We start from the raw sequence: 17,962 nt of genomic DNA, 5'->3' as shown, positions 1-17,962 counted from the left end.
TGGTAAGAAGGAACAGCCCATTCCAGATAACTGAGCAAATTAAGGATGAACATCGACAGTTCATCATTCATAAAGCTCGAAGACACGGAGAAGAGTATGGCATCCTGAATGTTTATTGTCCCCCGGTGCACCCTCTTAGATTTCTAATTGATGCAGTTGCCAAATTTGGGTGCGCCACACGATCACAGGAGGGGATTTTATCCACCAACTGGATCTTGGAGTAGACAGGATGCCAAGCGGCCTGGCAGGTTTGCCTGTGCAATCTAGACAATCGGTGGATTTGTGTGAGGAGTTGGGATTGGTGCATGTGTGGAGACTACTTTTTATTCTAATCCACACAAGTGCCACAGGCAAATTGACATGTTCCTTACGCCGTTGGTCTGTTGGCTTACAAAATTGGAAATATAATTATCTCAGACCATGCACCAGTGAATTGAATTGAATTGGATTGAAATTGAATTGAATTGAATTTATTGTCACGTGTACCGTGGCACAGTGAAAAGCTTTGTTTTGCGAGCAATACAGGCAGATCACAGAGTTAAGTAACATAGATAGTAAATAATAGGTAAACAGCGGCAAAAACAAAAACACAGGGACAGGCAAATGTTAAGAGTTTGTGAGTCCATTCAGTATTCTAACAACAGTAGGGTAGAAACTGTTTCGAAACCGGCTGGTGCGTGTGTTCAGGCTTCTGTACCTTCTCCCCGATGGTAGAGGTTGTAGAAAAACATTGCCAGGGTGGGATGGATCTTTGAGAATGCTGGTGGCCTTTCCTTGACAGTGGGCCTGGTAGATGGATTCTACAGATGGGTGGTAGGCCTTTGTCATTATCCGGGCTGAGTTCACTACTCTCTGTAACCATCTCTGATCTTGAATGGTTCACTTACCATACCAGGTAGTGATACATCCAGACAGAATGCTCTCGATGGCGCACCTATAAAAGTTGGCAAGGGTATTCACCGTCATGCCAAATTTCCTCAGCTGCCTGAGGAAGAAGAGACGTTGTTGGGCCTTTGTAACCAGGGCGTCCACATGAAGAGTCCAAGAAAGCTTGTTGTGGATGAACACTCCCAGGAGCTTGACACTCTCCACTCGTTCCACCTCTGTGCTGGTAATGTATAGGGGGGGCATGTATAACATCCTGCCAAAAGTCAATAATGAGTTCCTTGGTTTTGCCAGCATTGAGGGCTAGGTTGTTCTCAGTGCACCATTTTTCAAGGTCTTCCACCTCCCGTCTGTAGTCTGTTTCGTCACCATCTGAGATTCGACCGACTATGGTGGTGTCATCAGCGAACTTGTAAATGGCATTAGTCTGGTATTTAGCAAGATAGTTATTGGTATACAGTGAGGTACAGTCAGGGGCAGAGTACACATACCTGGGGGGGTTCCAGTGTTGAGTGTTAGTGTGGATGAAATATTGTCCCCAATCTTCACTGATTGTGACCTGTGGGTCAGGAAACTGAGGATCCAGTTGCAGTCTGGTGCTTAGTCTGAGATCACTAAGTTTAGTAATCAGTCTCGAGGGGATAATAGCGTTGAAGGCTGAACTGTAGTCAATAAGTAAGATTCTTACGTAGATATTCTTGGTGTCAAGATGTTCTAGGGAGGAGTGAAGGGCATTTTAGATGTTAAAATCAAGGATGGTGGAATAGATGTACAGCGTTGGTGCATGGACCCATTCCTTTTGAGGGATAGCAAATTTGCTGAGTGCATCACAAGAGTTCAGGGTCTTCTGGGATATCAACTCGGGTATGGCCAGTAATCCATTGATACTTTGTGAGACCGCTAAGTCATAATTATTTTTAGATTAGATTACCTACAGTGTGGAAACAGGCCCTTCGGCCCAACAAGTCCACACCGACCCGCAACCCACCCATACCCCTACACCTAACACTACGGGCAATTTAGCATGGCCAATTCACCTGACCTGCACATCTTTGGACTGTGGGAGGAAACTGGACCACCTGGAGGAAACCCACACAGACACGGGGAGAAGGTGCAAACTCCACACAGTCAGTCGCCTGAGTCGGGAATTGAACCCGAGTCTCTGGCGCTGTGAGGCAGCAGTGCTAACCACAGTGCCACCGTGCTGCCCTAGATTATTTCATATTCATTGACGAGAAGGAGGCAAAGGAGGAAGCAGCAACAGATGCTGGAGGCCCGGCTGAAGGTAGCTGAGGAAGTATATTATAATAGGTCTTCATTGGTCAAGCTGCAGTGGATCACGCCTTTCCGGGCTGCTCTTGACTCATTGCATGCACAGGTGGCAAAAAAGAGGTCTCCTTTGCTAAGCAAGCATTGTTTAAATTTGGAGATAAGCCAGGTAGATATCTGGCTTACCTGGCTAGAAAGAAAAATGGTGACCAATCCATTATATCTATCAGGGAGAAAGGTGACACAGTTACCTGTGGGTTGAAGAAGATCAATGCTAGATTTTGGGAATATTTTGCAGGTTTATACCGGTCGGAGGGCAGCGAAGATGGTGCAGCAAGAATGCAGTCCTTTTTTGATAATCTGGAACTCCCCAGTATAAACGTGGAACAGGCCTCCCTGTTAAATGGGCCTATAACATTACAAGAGATGCAGGAAGCAATAAAGCATCGCCAGGGTGGTAAAGCACCAGGACCAGATGGATTCCCGAGCGAGTTTTATAAGGAATTCATAAATGTGTTGGAGCCACTTTTGGGGATGGACAGTCATTCATACAGGATTGTCTCCTACCTTCTCTTAGGGAGGCTAATATCTCCCTCATTTTGAAGAAGGGGAAACACCCCGAAGAATGTGTTTCATACAGACCGATTTTGTTGTTGAATGTGGACTTTAAAATTATGTCAAAGGTGTTGACCCTGAGGTTGGAAAAGGTATTGCCCAATATTAGAAAAGAAGATCAGAAGGGTTTTTATCAAGGGCTGTAGCTCTTTCAACAATATCAGGTGGGTACTGAACATAGTGCCGGTATGCCAGCAAAGATTGATCCCGGGTTTGGTGGTCTCCCAAGACGCGGAAAAGGCATTTGAATGGGTAGAGTGGCTGTCCCTGTTTGGTGTCCGAGAGTGCTTTGGTCTGGGGGGAGCCTTTGCGAGGTGGGTGGCAGTATTGCATAATGATCCTCAAGCAGCAGTCATCACAAACGGTACTGAGACCGCATTTGAAGAGATATCAAACAAGCGTCCTGTTATCATATGTAGGTGACTGGTTATGGGGCTATTCAGAGTTGATTTGGCTTGACGCTGAAGTCTTGCAGTCAAGATGTCACCTAGTTAACCTATTATTCATGGACTGAGCAGTGTAAGATCCCAATCATTTTGAATACAGTGAAAGCTTGGGGGATAATGAGGCAAGACACGGGCAATAACACCCTGGAGACAGAACACCCTGAGGCCCTGTTTATTGTAACTGGTGACTTCAATCAAGCCAATCTATGGAAGGTATTGCCCAAGTACCACCAGAACATTACCTGCCCCACTAGGGACCCGAACATTTTAGACCACTGCTACACCACTGTGAAAGATGCCTACGACTCAATCTCCCGCCCTCATTTTGGGAATTCCGACCACAATGCTGTGTTCTTCTCCCGGCTTACAGCAAAAGCTCAAACAGGAGACCCCCCTCGCGGATACAGGTCCAGTGCTGGTTGGAGGAAGCAGAGGATCAACTCCGGTGTTGTCTGGAATCGGCTGACTGGGGCTATGTTCAAACAGTTCGCAGGTACCTTGGACCATTCAAGATCGGAGATGGTTACAGAGTGAACTCAGCCCAGAGAATCACAAAGGTCAACCTCCCATCTCTCGAATCCATCTACCAGGCCCGCTGCCAAGGAAAGGCCGCCAGCATCCTCAAAGATCCATCCCACCCTCGCAATGTTTTTCTACAACCTCTACCATCGGGGAGAAGGTACAGAAGCCTGAACACACGCACCAGCCGATTTCGAAACAGTTTCTACCCTACTGTTGTTAGAATACTGAATGGACTCACAAACCCTTAACATTCGCCTGTACCTGTGTTTTTAGTTTTGCCGCTGTTTACCTATTATTTACTATCTATGTTACTTAACTCTGTGATCTGCCTGTATTGCTCACAAGACAAAGCTTTTCACTGTCTCTGGATTAGTGGTGCTGGAAGAGCACAGCAGTTCAGGCAGCACCCAACGAGCAGCGAAATCAAAAGCTTTTCACTGTGCCTTGGTACACGTCGCAAGAAATTCAATTCAATTCAATTGCTTAAGATCTCGCTATTTACCCCATTAGTGGGAGCCCCAGGATTTAAACCTGGGGCAAAGGACTCCAGCTTTAAGGTGTTGGCGAATAAGGGAATCTCTTATTTGGGAGATTTATTCGAGGAGGAAGGTCTTGATGTCGTTTAGTCAGAAATATGGATTGTATAATCGGGACCTTTTCTGGTATTTTCAGATAAGGGATCCAGAGGAGAATCACACTCCTGGCTCAGGCTTACAAGTCAGACAGGGAGAAAAGAGTGCTCCGGTGCATGGGTGCTCTTTCGATTCGTACTCTATATCATTTACAGAAAGGGTGTGCCTTAGGAGATGTGGAGAGACTCTGTGGGGCTTGGAATTCGGAAGTAGGAAAGGGTATTTCATTGGAAACACGGAAAGGTATACAGGAAAATGTAAAGAAAATCTCAGTATGTAACAAAGCCCAGGCCCTTCAATTGAAGATTTTACACAGTGCCCATATGGCTCGAGAGGCTAGCTAAATTCAAGAGTGGAATGTCTCCAGGGTGCCCCAAATATAAAGTCAGTATAGACACTCTTACACACTGCGTTTGGTCATGCTGCAAGATCCAGAGATACTGGAGTGCCACAGTAAGGGAGCTGAAGGAAATCCTGGGAATTGAAGTCAAAGTGGACCTGGTATTTCTTCTTCTGGGGTTGCCAAATTTGCCCTCTCTGGGGGAACATGGGAAAAGACTTTGCAACATTCTTACGCACTGTGCAAGGAGAAACCTCCAGGTCTTATGGGATGGCACAGGCTGGTGATGGAGCATCTTCCTCAGGACTACCTTACAAATATGGTGCGCCTTAAAAAGAAGCAGTCTTATAAGAGGTGGCAGCCCTTTCTAAATTATATAAATGCAGATATATCGTCAATATTAATCAGGGCTGTGATATTGTCTTGGGAGTCAGTCTGGACGGCCTGTGGAACCCTGGGAGAGGGAAGCTGGAAAAAATAGGGGTATAATGGCTGGTGCTCCCAGGGGTGGGAGCTTCAGTGGAGGTGTGGTGAGTGAAATAGAACAAAGTAATGTGATGCAATTTAAGTTAATTTGAATTCAACTTAATTTAATTTGATTATAGTTTAAGTAGATATGTTTGTTTTGGTAGAATAGTAGGTAGTTTATTATTAATAATATTGTGATATGATACTGTTGTACCACCTATCTTTTTGTACAAAGTTAAAAATCGCAGAACACCAGGTTATTAGATTCTCTAGTGTGGAAACAGGCCCTTCGGCCCAACAAATCCACACTGACCCTCTGAAGAGAAACCCCTAATATTTACACCTGACTAATACACCTAACACTACAGGCAATTCAGTGTGGCCAATTCACCTAAGCTGCACATCTTTGGACTGTAGGAGGAAACTGGAGCAGCCACAGGAAACCCACAGACGGGTTGAGAATGTGCAAACTCCACACAGTTGCCCGAGGTGGGAATTGAACCGAGGTCCCTGGTGCTGTGAGGCAGCAGTGCTAACCACTGAGCCACCATGCTGCCTGCCAACAGATTTAATTGGAAGCACTAGCTTTATAAATTCTGTGTCTTACAATCGTGTACTCCACAACCACCAAAAGCTAATACTTCCAATTAACCTGGTGTTGTGCGATTTTTAACTTTTACACCCCAGTCTGACACTGGCATCTCCAAATTATATCTTTTTGTATTTTGGTGTTTTTCAATATATAGTTGCTTTTGTAAAATATCTGAAAAACTTAATACCAATTGTTTACTTGTAAACTAACTGCTGTTCTGATAGCTATTTAGTGAGTTTAATATGCTATATATCTTGTCCTAATTGCTTAGTAGCATAATCACCTATTTCATGCCAGGCTATCCTATGTCAGCCATTTTGTGAGAGCAGATATGGGCTGCTTTATTATAATGAGGCCACCCCTTGTATTCCATGTTTTTAGCCATAACTGTATCCAGTCCTGTTGTGACATGCATTGCTTTTGGTGCAATCACCCATTCTCATAGTCCGTTATCACATCTATGGAATTGCATTCAGCATAGCTAACCCATTTTATTCAGCTTTTCTTCTGGCCAGCTAGCAAATATCTCATTTACCTACCCCATATATTTCACTCTTGCTCTCTGGGTTTTAACTCACCTCTCCCAAATTTCAGTTTCAGTATCAATAGTCTTTCCATAGCTCTGATGAAGTCACTGGATTCAAACCCCCTGCTTTCATATTTTTGAATTGCTGCTAGATTTTGGGTTTTCCCCCCCCAAAAACTTTTGTTTCTTTCAGATCTCTAGCATCCCTATACTTGACTTTGCTTTTAACTTTTCCCTTACCACCTGCTGCAGATACAGCCTTGGGCTACATTGTTTAGAACCCAACCAGCACTCTCAGTAGTGCTACCATTTTCACACTTGGTGGTGGATGTCGAAATTCTCCATCTGGAGTACATTGTGCTTTGGCCACTCAGGTTCCTCCACGTAAAGGAGGATTGACTCATCAGCTGAGGGCCGATGGTACATGATGATCAGCAGGTTCTTTCCCATTCAACTTTACAGGTCTCGGAACTAAGTGCTGAGGGTTCACATGGTAACTTAATAATCATTGGCATTTCACCTCTACTGGGTCTGACCTATCAGTGGGACAGGACACATCCAGTGATAAAAATGCTGCTGTCTGGAAATATGCAAGGTATCCATGATTGGATAGTTAGGGTGCACCTTTCCCACTTTTGGTACTCAGGGTCCCAGATGTAGATGACTTTGCAGAGCTGCTTCTGCCAGTCTTCACAAGTGCTTATATTGATGTATGGTGCTCTATCCAGTTTCATCTTGTCATGAAATTTAGTAATTTGAAGCCAGGTCTCTAGAAGATCTCTTGCGTTAACCAATCCTCTACTGTGTGCAGATCTGCATTCCCACAGGATGTCAATATTTACTACATTCTGGTAAGACAGGACAAAGAGTATCTTAACAGGTTGACAGATTTAGTGAGTTGAGGCTCTGGTAGGTCAGAATTACCTGTGTAGCAGAATGGAGAAGGCATGTTTTTAAAACTAATTGGTCTGCTCCCCTGACAGCAGCTTCTTACCACAATAGTCAATATCTAGCTTTTGCCAGTAGTTCAAAGTGATTTCACCAAGGCTTTGTGATTTGCACATCCATTTTATTTTTATGCTTCACTGTTAATACAATGGAATACATTGTACTGATCTTTTAGACCAAGTTTCAGTACTCAAGGGTTACCACTTAGAATAGTAAACAATTAGTTAACACCTCTGAAATCCATCCTTGCACTCAGACACTAGAACATTGGTGGTACAGGTGAAGGGAAAAATCTGGCAAGGTAATTCAATAGCCCCTTGTTCTGTTGCTGCAATCTATTGGTTGTCAGGACTAGTTTTTCAGTGACTTTTTTAGATTACTTACTTGGCCCAACAAGTCCACACCGACCCGCTGAAGCGCAACCCACCCATTCCCCTACATCTACCCCTTTTACCTAACACTATGGACAATTTAGCACAGCCAATTCACCTGGCCTGCACATCTTTGGACTGTGGGAGGAAACCGGAGCGTCCAGAGGAAACCCACGCAGACACAGGGAGAATGTGCAAACTCCCCACAGTCAGTCACCTGAGTCGGGAATTGAACCCAGGTCTCTGGCGCTGTGAGGCAGCAGTGCTAACCACTGCCACCGTGCTACCCTTGTTCTTCTCTTCTCCAGGTGGCTATGCCTGCCAGCAAAGGCAGTGCTTGCTTGCTTTTAAGAACAGCAACATTTTCCATAACCTTAATTTTTAAAGCAGGAAGGAAGGAATAGGCCTGTATATCTTGTGTTAGTAGTGCCTGTTGGGTTCATAGCTTGGCAAAGGTCTTGGATGTCAACTCCATGCTAGCTGACCTGTACAGGCAAGACAGCCAACATCAGCATTTGCAGCCCATCCACAACTGCTCTTTGAGTGGTTTGAGCCATTTCAGAGGGGATGCAAGAGTCAACCACACCATAGCTTGGAATCACCAGTGCAATGGAGGAGTGGGGAATAAAATATTTAGTTAAAGTATTTTGCTCAAGCTAAAGCTTAATGCTTTCCAATTAACTGAATACTAATACTTTTTCCATTCATGCTGTGATGCACTGAATATTTTATTGAGTCCATTTCATTAATTAGCAGTTAATTTTCCAGGTTGACCAGTCTTTCAATTCCCTGCCAAGGCCACATCACTTGCAGCATCCCCAATGGCTCACATTTTTTGCCTAACGGAGGGCAAATCATTCTTCAGATATCCACCCAGAGCTTGCTGGATTCCATGGCCAGGTGCACTATTCTGATTTAATACCTGCAAAAGGGAATAAATAAAATCAATGCATCCATCTCTACAGGCTGGGAATTTATAAAATGCTCTCTTCTCCCTGAAATAGGGCACTGACCTTCCTCAGTTATGTATCAGCTACAGGTGAAGTCAAGCTCCATATTACTGGTCATCACCCTTGGTAATTTCATTCATAACCCATTAGCTCCATCCTCTTAAACCCTGTGGGCAAGGAAATAAATCCCCTTCAACACTAAGGAAACTAGTGGATGAAACACTGGTACTTATTTTACAGCATATGGTAAAGTGTGAAATCAATAAATTCTAGAGGGCTGTGTAATGACTTAACTGTCATTTCCTTGTCCTTTAGGCAAGGAAACCTGGCTACTCTTATCTGGCTTACCTATATCAGTTCCAGACCCATAACATGAAGTTACTTGTCCAGGGGACATTTGAGTCGCGATGAGCAAATGCTGGGCATTCTTGAAGGGCATATGCCTAAAATGTTGATCCTCCTAGTCATGATGTTGCTGACCTACTATGCTTTTTAGTACCACACTTAACGCTGGCTCAAACCAGCATTTAACCCTTCAGCTCTTAAGAACCAGATGTACAGCATGGCAACAGACCCTTTGATCCAACATGTTCACCTGCCAGCACCTGGCCAATATCCCTCCAAAACCCTTCCTATACATATACCATCCAGATGCCTTTAAATGTTGCAATTGTACTAGCCTCAACCACTTCCTCTGACAGCCCATCCCACTAGCACCACTGTGGAAAAGTGGCCCTCAAGTCTTGTCTTTCTTTTCACCCTAAACCTATGCTTTCTAGTTCTGGACTACCCCACCCCAGGTAAAAGACTTGGCTAGTTACCCTATCCATGCCTTGATTTTATGAGCTGTTAAGTTTGCTCAATCTAACACTTCAGGCCTGTTCGGCCTCTCCCTATAGCTCAAATCCTCCAACCCGACCAACATCCTTTAAATCTTTTCAAAGTTTCACAACATCCTTCAAATAGGAACAAAATCAGAATTGCATGCATATTCCACTTGTTCAAAATATCCCAGGTATTGAAAGGACATAAGGTTGCCCCCTCAGCAAATGCTTGTTCTGGTCCTGATTAGTTAACAACTTTACTCTTTTCTCAACCCTCCTACAACCTACAGTAGGAGTCGGGGTAAAAATTGGAGTACAGTTTACTATCTTAAATGTACTTAATACACATGCTTCTACCATGCATAAGTTTTGAACAGCCTACACAAGCCCATCTTCAGAATGAAACTGTATACCTGGCAGTATTTGAGAAAAGCAGTATGATTCTTAATGCTTCAGGATACAAGAAAATTTTGCCTTTATCAAAGTTCAAGACCTCAGGATTGCTGAAGGACACTGGAAGGCTCAACTTGGTGTGGCAGAAGTTGACTATCAGAAAAACTGGGAGTGACTGATTCCTTTAAACACATTAAGGCTAAAAACCTGCCAAAGTTTCACAAGACTGTTTTGGTTGTCAGTAAATATAGAACTTACCATTTAGGTCTGTTGTATGGTTGTCTTAGCTCATTGCTGACTTCAATTGTGACAGTAAACATGTAATAAGTATAATCTTGTCCATCAGTTTATTTTCACTGATTGTCAGGAAATCCATCCTTAGAGAAATGGTCTCTACAGGAATCAAATATGAAGCTAAAACAAAATGGGAACAGAATTACTAAGTGTACAAAATGATATTTTTTTCCCTCATTTTCACTAGAAAAAGTTTGTACATCCAATTCCACTGAATACAATATGAAGTGTTATTATGCTGTTCATGTCTAGAGACATTAAATTCAGGTCACTCAGCTTGTCTACAGAATCACATGGGCATATACTTATCAGTGTTTGATATGGGCACAAGTGAGGACTGGAAAAGCACAGCAAGTCAGGGAGAATTGATGTTTCAGGCAAAAGTCCTTCATCAGAAATGAGAGCTGAGGGGGTGGAGACAAATGGGAGAGGGTGGGGCTGGGGAAGGCAGCTGAGTGCACAATGGGTAGATGAAGGCAAGGGTAATAGTGATAGGTCAGAGGGTGGAATGGATAGACGAGAAGGAAAATAGGCAAGTAGGACAGGTCTGAGGATGGTGCTGCATTTGAAGGTTGGAACTGGGATAAGATGGGAAAAGGGGAAGTGAAGGAGTCATGGAGAAAACTGTCTTTATGGAAAAGAAATAAGGGTGGGGAGGGAATCTCTGGGATCTGTTTGTAGGCAGTGGATGATGTGTACACAGAAGTTAGAGGGGTGCAAGGTGAGGACTGGGGGCATTCTTTCCTTGCTGCAGCTGGAGGGTTGGAGTTTAGGGCAAAGGTGCAGGAAGTAGATGAGATGCACTGGTGGGCATCATTGACCACATGAGAGGAGAAATTGCCATCTTTAAAGACCAACAAAGTATCTTCTGTAGTGGAGCAGTCTTCCTGGGAGCAGATGCACCAGAGGCAGAGGAATGGCGAGTTAGAGATAGCAACTTTTTACAGGAGGCAGGATGGTACTAAGTGTAGTCTGGGTAGCTGTGAGAATCAGTGGGTTTGTAGAAATCAGTGTGAGTCAGTCACTGTTGGAGATGGAAGGCTCCAGAAAGGAGGGAGGTGTCAGATGGTCCAGGTGAACTTAAGGTCGGAGCAGAAAGTTGATGAACTGTTCAACCTCCTTGTGGGAGTATAAAATGGCACCAATACAGTTAATGCAGTGGAGGAAAAGGTGGGGGGGAATGGTGCCAGTATAAGAGATGGACTGTTGCACATTACTGACAGATAGGCATAGCTGGAACCCATATGGGTGCCCATGGCTACCTCCTTCACCTGGAGAAAGTGGGAAGATTCAAAGGAGAAATTAAGGGTGAGGACCAGTTCAGCCAAATGAATGAATGTCACTGAAGGGTACTGGCAGGAGGGGAAGAAACAGAGGGCTTGGAGACCCTCATTATGGTGGATGGAGGTGTATAAGGGACTGATGTCCATGGTGAAGAGGTAGTGTTGGGGTCCTGGGAAGTGAGTCTTGGAGGCTGTAGGTTGCATCCACATGCATGTGGCAAGTTCCTGGACCAGGGAGGAGAGGACAGTATTTGATATGGCACAACTTCTGATGTGACATGTTCACTTGTTCTGATTGAGAATCAAGCTTTGCATAAAATCTGCTGGAGACAGGAATCACCACAAGGTATTGCAATGTGAGGACAGTATGGACCATAAACCAAACCAGAAATCTTAAACTCAAACTGGTTGGTTCCAAATGTCTCAGTCTCCAAAAGCTGTTCAATTTCCACAGTAGGTAAATCCATCTCAGACTTGCACTGCAGGGATTCTGGAACCAAGTGACCTTGGGCACATCCTAGCTACTAAGATGCAGTTTGCCTCTAGACCACAGATGGTCAGTCATGAGCCAAGTGGGACATTACTTGGTTTCATTGCTAAACAATAACTTTTCTGCAGTCCAAGTTAACTTTTGCAAGAGGCTCAGTGGTTCACTCAGTTGAACTCACTTTGTGCATTCTTTGCATGTGTTCAGCTCATTAAGTTCCCAAAAAAGTCTGCAACATAAGGAACATTTCTGGCTTTGATCACAAATTCTGCTTTGCTCCATTGCAAATGCAGACAGCCAATCCCTTTGTTTCTAGAAAATTCTGCAGCACCCTGAACATCTCGCATTTTTGGTGTTAAATAACAATTAACTTTGCCCATGCAATCCAATAGCTCACCTCAAGAACTTTTGTAGAGATCAGCCACCAATAAAGTTGTATTTTCATCAAATAGGAATTTCCTCAAAACGGTTTACAAGAAATGTTTGAAGTGCATCCAAGCATATTTGGCTTCACGTTTTCACTGACATCACCCTGCAACAAAGACTTGTTTTTGACAACTGAAGAAAAGTCCAAGTACAATCAAAAGCTTCATCTTACTACATTTCTCATCTTTTCTAAAAATTCAAAGGCTCTCAGATGGAGCTAAAAGCCCTATAAGAGAACTGTCCAAGTCAGAAGCTGCTGCCAATTATTAACTATTCACATACTTCTGAATGATTAGAATGTAAGGAACAATAGAAGGTTGCCAGAAAGGTGATTTTGGAGAATTCATCTGCATAACAAAAGTCAAATGAACGAAGTAGTTCAGTGAGGAGCAAAATTTTTTAGGAACAGCATGAAGTCAACCAGACAGAGGTTTATTGCATTTGATATTATGCAGAGATAGAATTAATGTTTAGTGAAATGCATCTAAGCAGCAATCATGTGATTGAACTTAACATTGCTCGAGGGAAAATGTGGTTTCAAGATTAGTATCGTAAATGCAAATAGGGACAATTATGAGCACACAAAATCAGATAGCTGCTGTAACAATTGAGATGCAGAGAGACATTAAGGGGATATTTCAGGATAAATAGAACAGAATTCCAATAAAAATGGGTACTGTAAAGGGAGGACACACTGCTCAGTTCTGAAGTGTTAGCACAAGAATTACTAAAATTAGTAAGGAAGAGTTCCAATCACTGGATCATGTGGACACAGGGATACAGAACTGGTTTACAACAAAGTTAACAGATAAGCAGAGAGGCCTAAAAAGGAAATTTTCAAGTTCGCAGGAAGTAACCTATGATTTGTCACAAGGTGCCTCATGAGAGGTTTGTTACAAAACTAAGTGGAAATATAGGTGACAGGGAGGCCAGTGATTTTAAGTGGGCAAGTATTACAAGTATCCACCAGCTCAAATTTATCATTGGCTATGAGTGAAGGGACAGAAAACTGAAGATAACTGACCTTGCTGCAATTGTACAATTAAGATTACATCTGAGCAACAAAAGTTTGGTCTCAATTCAGATTTTTGTATCCCTTCCAATGCTCACTAAATTACACATACATTCTTTACAATCTAGATGAGGAAACTTCATACAAAATTTTGAAAGCGCATGCTGAGTACTAATGTTTCCAGTAGTCAACCAGCAAGTTTTACAAAAGGCTGGCAATTTAGGATTGTCACGATGTGGAGTAGCCCATGTTGGACCAGGGCAGACAACCCCTGACCATCCGGGTGGGTGAGAAACACCTGAAGGAGCAGCACTCAAAGCTAGCACTATGATTTTAAATTTAGAATTAGACAGGGAAATTACTTGAAAGTTGTGAATCTTTGGAATTTGTCTACTCCAGAATGCAGATTTGCTGTCACCAATTACACTAGGGTCTTTGTCACATGGGTGACAAGAATAAAGGTAGGGTCAGGAAATTGAAGCTCAAACCCTCAGTTTGATAGCAGACTACACAAGCCATATATGGTCTACTCCAGCTCCAACATCCATCCGGAAGAGCTGTGCACATCAGCCTCTGAAACCAACTGCACAAGGTCCACATAATAGGACAAAAGATTCTAATTGAATAATTTTACAAACCCAGGCACCAGCTGATCAAAACAGCCTCAGGATCCTACTTGCAGAATGCAAATTCAGTATGTTCAGCTAAAACATGAATGCAATCATCACTGCAAGCCTTGAAACAGGAGATTGTAGACTGTTAGAAGTAACTATTTCAAACCGGAGGATAACCCTGATTTGCTCAGTATCATGTCAGTCAGCCTGTGAGCTTTCTGGAAGCATTTCATGAAAGGTACATGCTGTTCAGTAACTTAGTATTCAAATCTTAATTTTACATTAAAATAAGATTCAAATATTTAGTTACAACAGTGCAGTCATGTTAGGTCAACTTTATTTTTACCAATACTTTTGATGTTTCACTCCTAACCCTGCTTTTCCCATAGACCCCATTATTTATATTACTCAATTTCCTATAACATTGAATCACATGGGAACACATACATTATAGGAGAACTACCTGTAAGGAGAGCAAAACTGCACATGTAACACCAAGTGTTGACAAAAGCAACTAGGAGAATTCTCAATACGTACCTGTTTGCTATAGTCCACGTAGACAACATATCCACAAGGGCACTGCCGCTGGCTTCACTGTGTTGGACCCTGGGAGGGAACAAACTTGAGTTTTAAAGGGAGAGGGAGAAACAAGAATCGGCAATGTTGCCAGCAGCCACAAAGCAGTTGTATGAAGGGCCCTATAAACCTTGCCTTTAGAGATGACAAGGTCACAAACTTTACCCCTCAGTGTTAATGTAGCAAGTCTCAGGAAGAGACAGGTCACAAACAGACCTGACCTGCTTTACCTTGCATTGAGAAAAATGGAATCCTGCCAGCCAATATTAACACTGTAGAAACCCAGCTAGCCAACTGGAACATGCAGCAGGATCCGAAGCGGAAACCCACAATCAGTTATACAGCAGGCTACATGGTTATTCCAGCTTCAATATTCTTCCTTTGTCAGGTGCTCCGCAGTCTCTGAAACCAACTGCACAGGGTCCAGAGAGTCAGATGTACAGCATGGAAACATTCTCCAGCCCAACTTGCCCATGCCAGCCAGATAGCCCAATCTGCTCTAGTCTAATTTGCCACCACTTGGCCCATATCCCTCCAAACCTTTCCTATTCATATAGCCACCCAGATGCCTTTTAAATAATGCAATTGTATTAGCCTCCACTTCCTCTGGCAGCTCAATCCATACTGCACCCTGAGAGAACATTGCCCCTTAGGTCCATTCTATATTTTCCCCTCATCCTAAACCTATGCCCCCTAGATCTGGACTAACAACCCCACCACAGAAAAGACTGTCCTATTCATGCCACTCATGAGGTCACCCCTCAGCCTTTGATGCCCCAGTGAAAACACCCCAAGCCTATTCAGGCTCTCCCGATAGCTCAAATCCTCCAGCCCTAGCAGCATCCTTTTAATTTTTTTCTAAACCCTTTCAAGTTTCATAGCATCCTTCCAATAGGAAGGAGACCAGAATTGCATGCAATATTCCAAAAGTTGAATAATTAACATCCTGTACAGCCACAACATTACCTCCCAACTCCTGTACTCAAATGCTGACCAATAAGGAAATCACACCAAATACCTTCACTATCCTATCTACCTGCAACTTCACTTTCGAGTAGCTACACTCCTGATGGTTAGAAACTTGTCATTAAATAATTCTATAAATCCTGGCACCAGCTGAACAGGAATGTAATCAGCTCTGCAAACCTTGAAACTAGAAACTATAGACTACATTTGTAAGTAACTTTTATTTCAAAAATGAGAACAATCCTGACTTGCACATTAGTATCATGTGATTAGCCTGTATGCTTTCAGGTGAAGTGTTTCATTTAAGGTAGTGCTGTAGTCAGCAACCTTAGTATTCAAGGGTTAAGTTCACATTAAAATATATGTTTTGAAACATTTACTTAGGCTAACTATTGTTTTGATTTTTACTGATATTTTATGGCTCACCCCTAACCCTGCTTTGCCCATTAGCCTAATTCCTTATAACACACAATTTTCTAATACACCAAGTTGCACAAGAACTACTGCATTATAGGAGAATTGCCTGTAAAGGAGAACATTTGGAAGCACTAGTTTTCAAAGCCATGTTCCTTCATCCACTAGTAGTGAATCAGGACTATAAGAATTTATAACAAAGATTAGTGTCACGATTAATGCTTATTGCATGTTTTTAGTTTTGCCCACCCCAGTCCAACACCAGCTCCTCCCAACATGTAAGGACATCAAAACTACATACCACTCCACTGGTTGCACACCTGGAGAAGTCACAACACATACCTGTCGTTTACCCCAGTCCTCATGGGCAACACACCCACAAACTCAGTCACTGCTTCTGACTCCATGGTGTTTGTTAGAAACAAAAATCGCTTCTTAAAAATCGCTCTAGACAAATTCAGGAAAACAAAGTTTTATTAGCAAGTCTGCAGAGTTGGGCACCCTTCTGAGAAAAAGGGGCGCTGAGGCTTACAAAGTTTCTCATTATATGCAGCACAAGTCCCTCCCCCTCTTTGGGTCTAAAAAGTCACGAGGGTCACATTCTAAACAGTCAGTATTTTTCCATTCTGCACCCATGTCACAAAGTCTGTAGCAGATGTCTCCCGAGTTGTTTTTCTACCCTGTAGTCTTATCAGTCAAGGACTTATTCTTCTCTGTCAGTCAGAGTTAGTGGTCTCAGTTTTTTCTACTCTGCTCACAAAATGTCAGCATTTGCACAATTTAAATTATCCCACTTTTGAGTGTACAAAATGTTCTTACAAAAGAAGCATGTCTTGTCCTTTATTATAGAGAAGCATGTTTTACCCCACCCCTATGGCTCTATTCCCCTTAGTCTTTAGGGTCATGCACATCTTAATTGTTTGAACCGAAATCGCCTCTCCGTGTTGGATTCTGAAAGGGAACAAACTGGGTTTTAAGGGAGACAAACAAGAATCTGCAATGCTGCCTGCAGCCACCACGCAGCTGAATGAAGGCCGCTATAAACTTGCGTTTATTGAGATGACGGGGAGCACGCGGGGCCCGGCGGAGCACGCGGCCCCCGGGCAGCACGCGGGGCCCGGCGGAGCGCGCGGCCCCCGGGCAGCACCCGGCCCGGCGGAGCGCGCGGCCCCCGGGCAGCACCCGGCCCGGCGGAGCGCGCGGCCCCCGGGCAGCACCCGGCCCGGCGGAGCGCGCGGCCCCCGGGCAGCACCCGGCCCGGCGGAGCGCGCGGCCCCCGGGCAGCACCCGGCCCGGCGGAGCGCGCGGCCCCCGGGCAGCACCCGGCCCGGCGGAGCGCGCGGCCCCCGGGCAGCACCCGGCCCGGCGGAGCGCGCGGCCCCCGGGCAGCACCCGGCCCGGCGGAGCGCGCGGCCCCCGGGCAGCACCCGGCCCGGCGGAGCGCGCGGCCCCCGGGCAGCACCCGGCCCGGCGGAGCGCGCGGCCCCCGGGCAGCACCCGGCCCGGCGGAGCGCGCGGCCCCCGGGCAGCACCCGGCCCGGCGGAGCGCGCGGCCAGGTGCCGCCTCGAGCCGGTCAAACACCAATTCCCGCTGCGCGAGGCCGCGTGAACCCGGCATCATAGACGTGACCGTCCGATACCCAGGGACCAGGGTTAGACAAAACGGAACGATAATGTCCGGGACCTCCATGAGGTTAAACCTCACAGTTTCCATTCCCCCCCCCCACATCAATAAAGGGAGGGATGACAAAATATTATTATCACACTCATCCTCCCCTCCGTAGGCCGCTCTCCTACAGCCACCCCATTGGAGTAACACCTCCCTTTTCCTCCCTCCCCGGGACATACCTTCCCACACACTCGACCGCTCCGAAAAAGACCGATAACCGGCCCGGCAGCGCTTTTTATATCACGCCACGGCATATGTCACGCGACAGCTTTCGACCAATCAGGCGGCTTGCCTCCGACCTACTAAAGAACGGGTAGGACAAGGTGGTCCATTTAATGGTGGACCTCCCAATGTGGGAGCCGCCTTGTGTTCGGATGTCTGAACCGCAGCCCAACGCTTGTGTGCGCTCCCGCCGAATGAGCAATTGAAATAGCGCCTTT

The 17,962-nt window shown here is 44.8% G+C and overlaps 1 long non-coding RNA gene across 2 annotated transcripts; it reads right to left on the bottom strand.

The window, feature by feature from the left end:
- Window positions 1-7,343: 7,343 nt before the first annotated feature.
- On the bottom strand, window positions 7,344-17,734 carry LOC140480857 (uncharacterized). 2 transcript variants are annotated; one of them, XR_011961415.1, is made up of 7 exons: window positions 17,702-17,734; window positions 16,196-16,300; window positions 14,435-14,503; window positions 12,243-12,377; window positions 10,040-10,195; window positions 8,628-8,731; window positions 7,344-8,536 (listed from the first exon to the last, which is right to left on the bottom strand). It is a non-coding gene; the product is annotated as an uncharacterized lncRNA (long non-coding RNA). The 2 variants fall into 2 exon arrangements; XR_011961414.1 differs by lacking the exon at window positions 8,628-8,731.
- Window positions 17,735-17,962: the final 228 nt, after the last annotated feature.

Source organism: Chiloscyllium punctatum, chromosome 8, assembly GCF_047496795.1.
Source record: "Chiloscyllium punctatum isolate Juve2018m chromosome 8, sChiPun1.3, whole genome shotgun sequence".
Taxonomy (NCBI): domain Eukaryota; kingdom Metazoa; phylum Chordata; class Chondrichthyes; order Orectolobiformes; family Hemiscylliidae; genus Chiloscyllium; species Chiloscyllium punctatum.
This window is presented reverse-complemented; position numbering and strand designations above follow the sequence as displayed.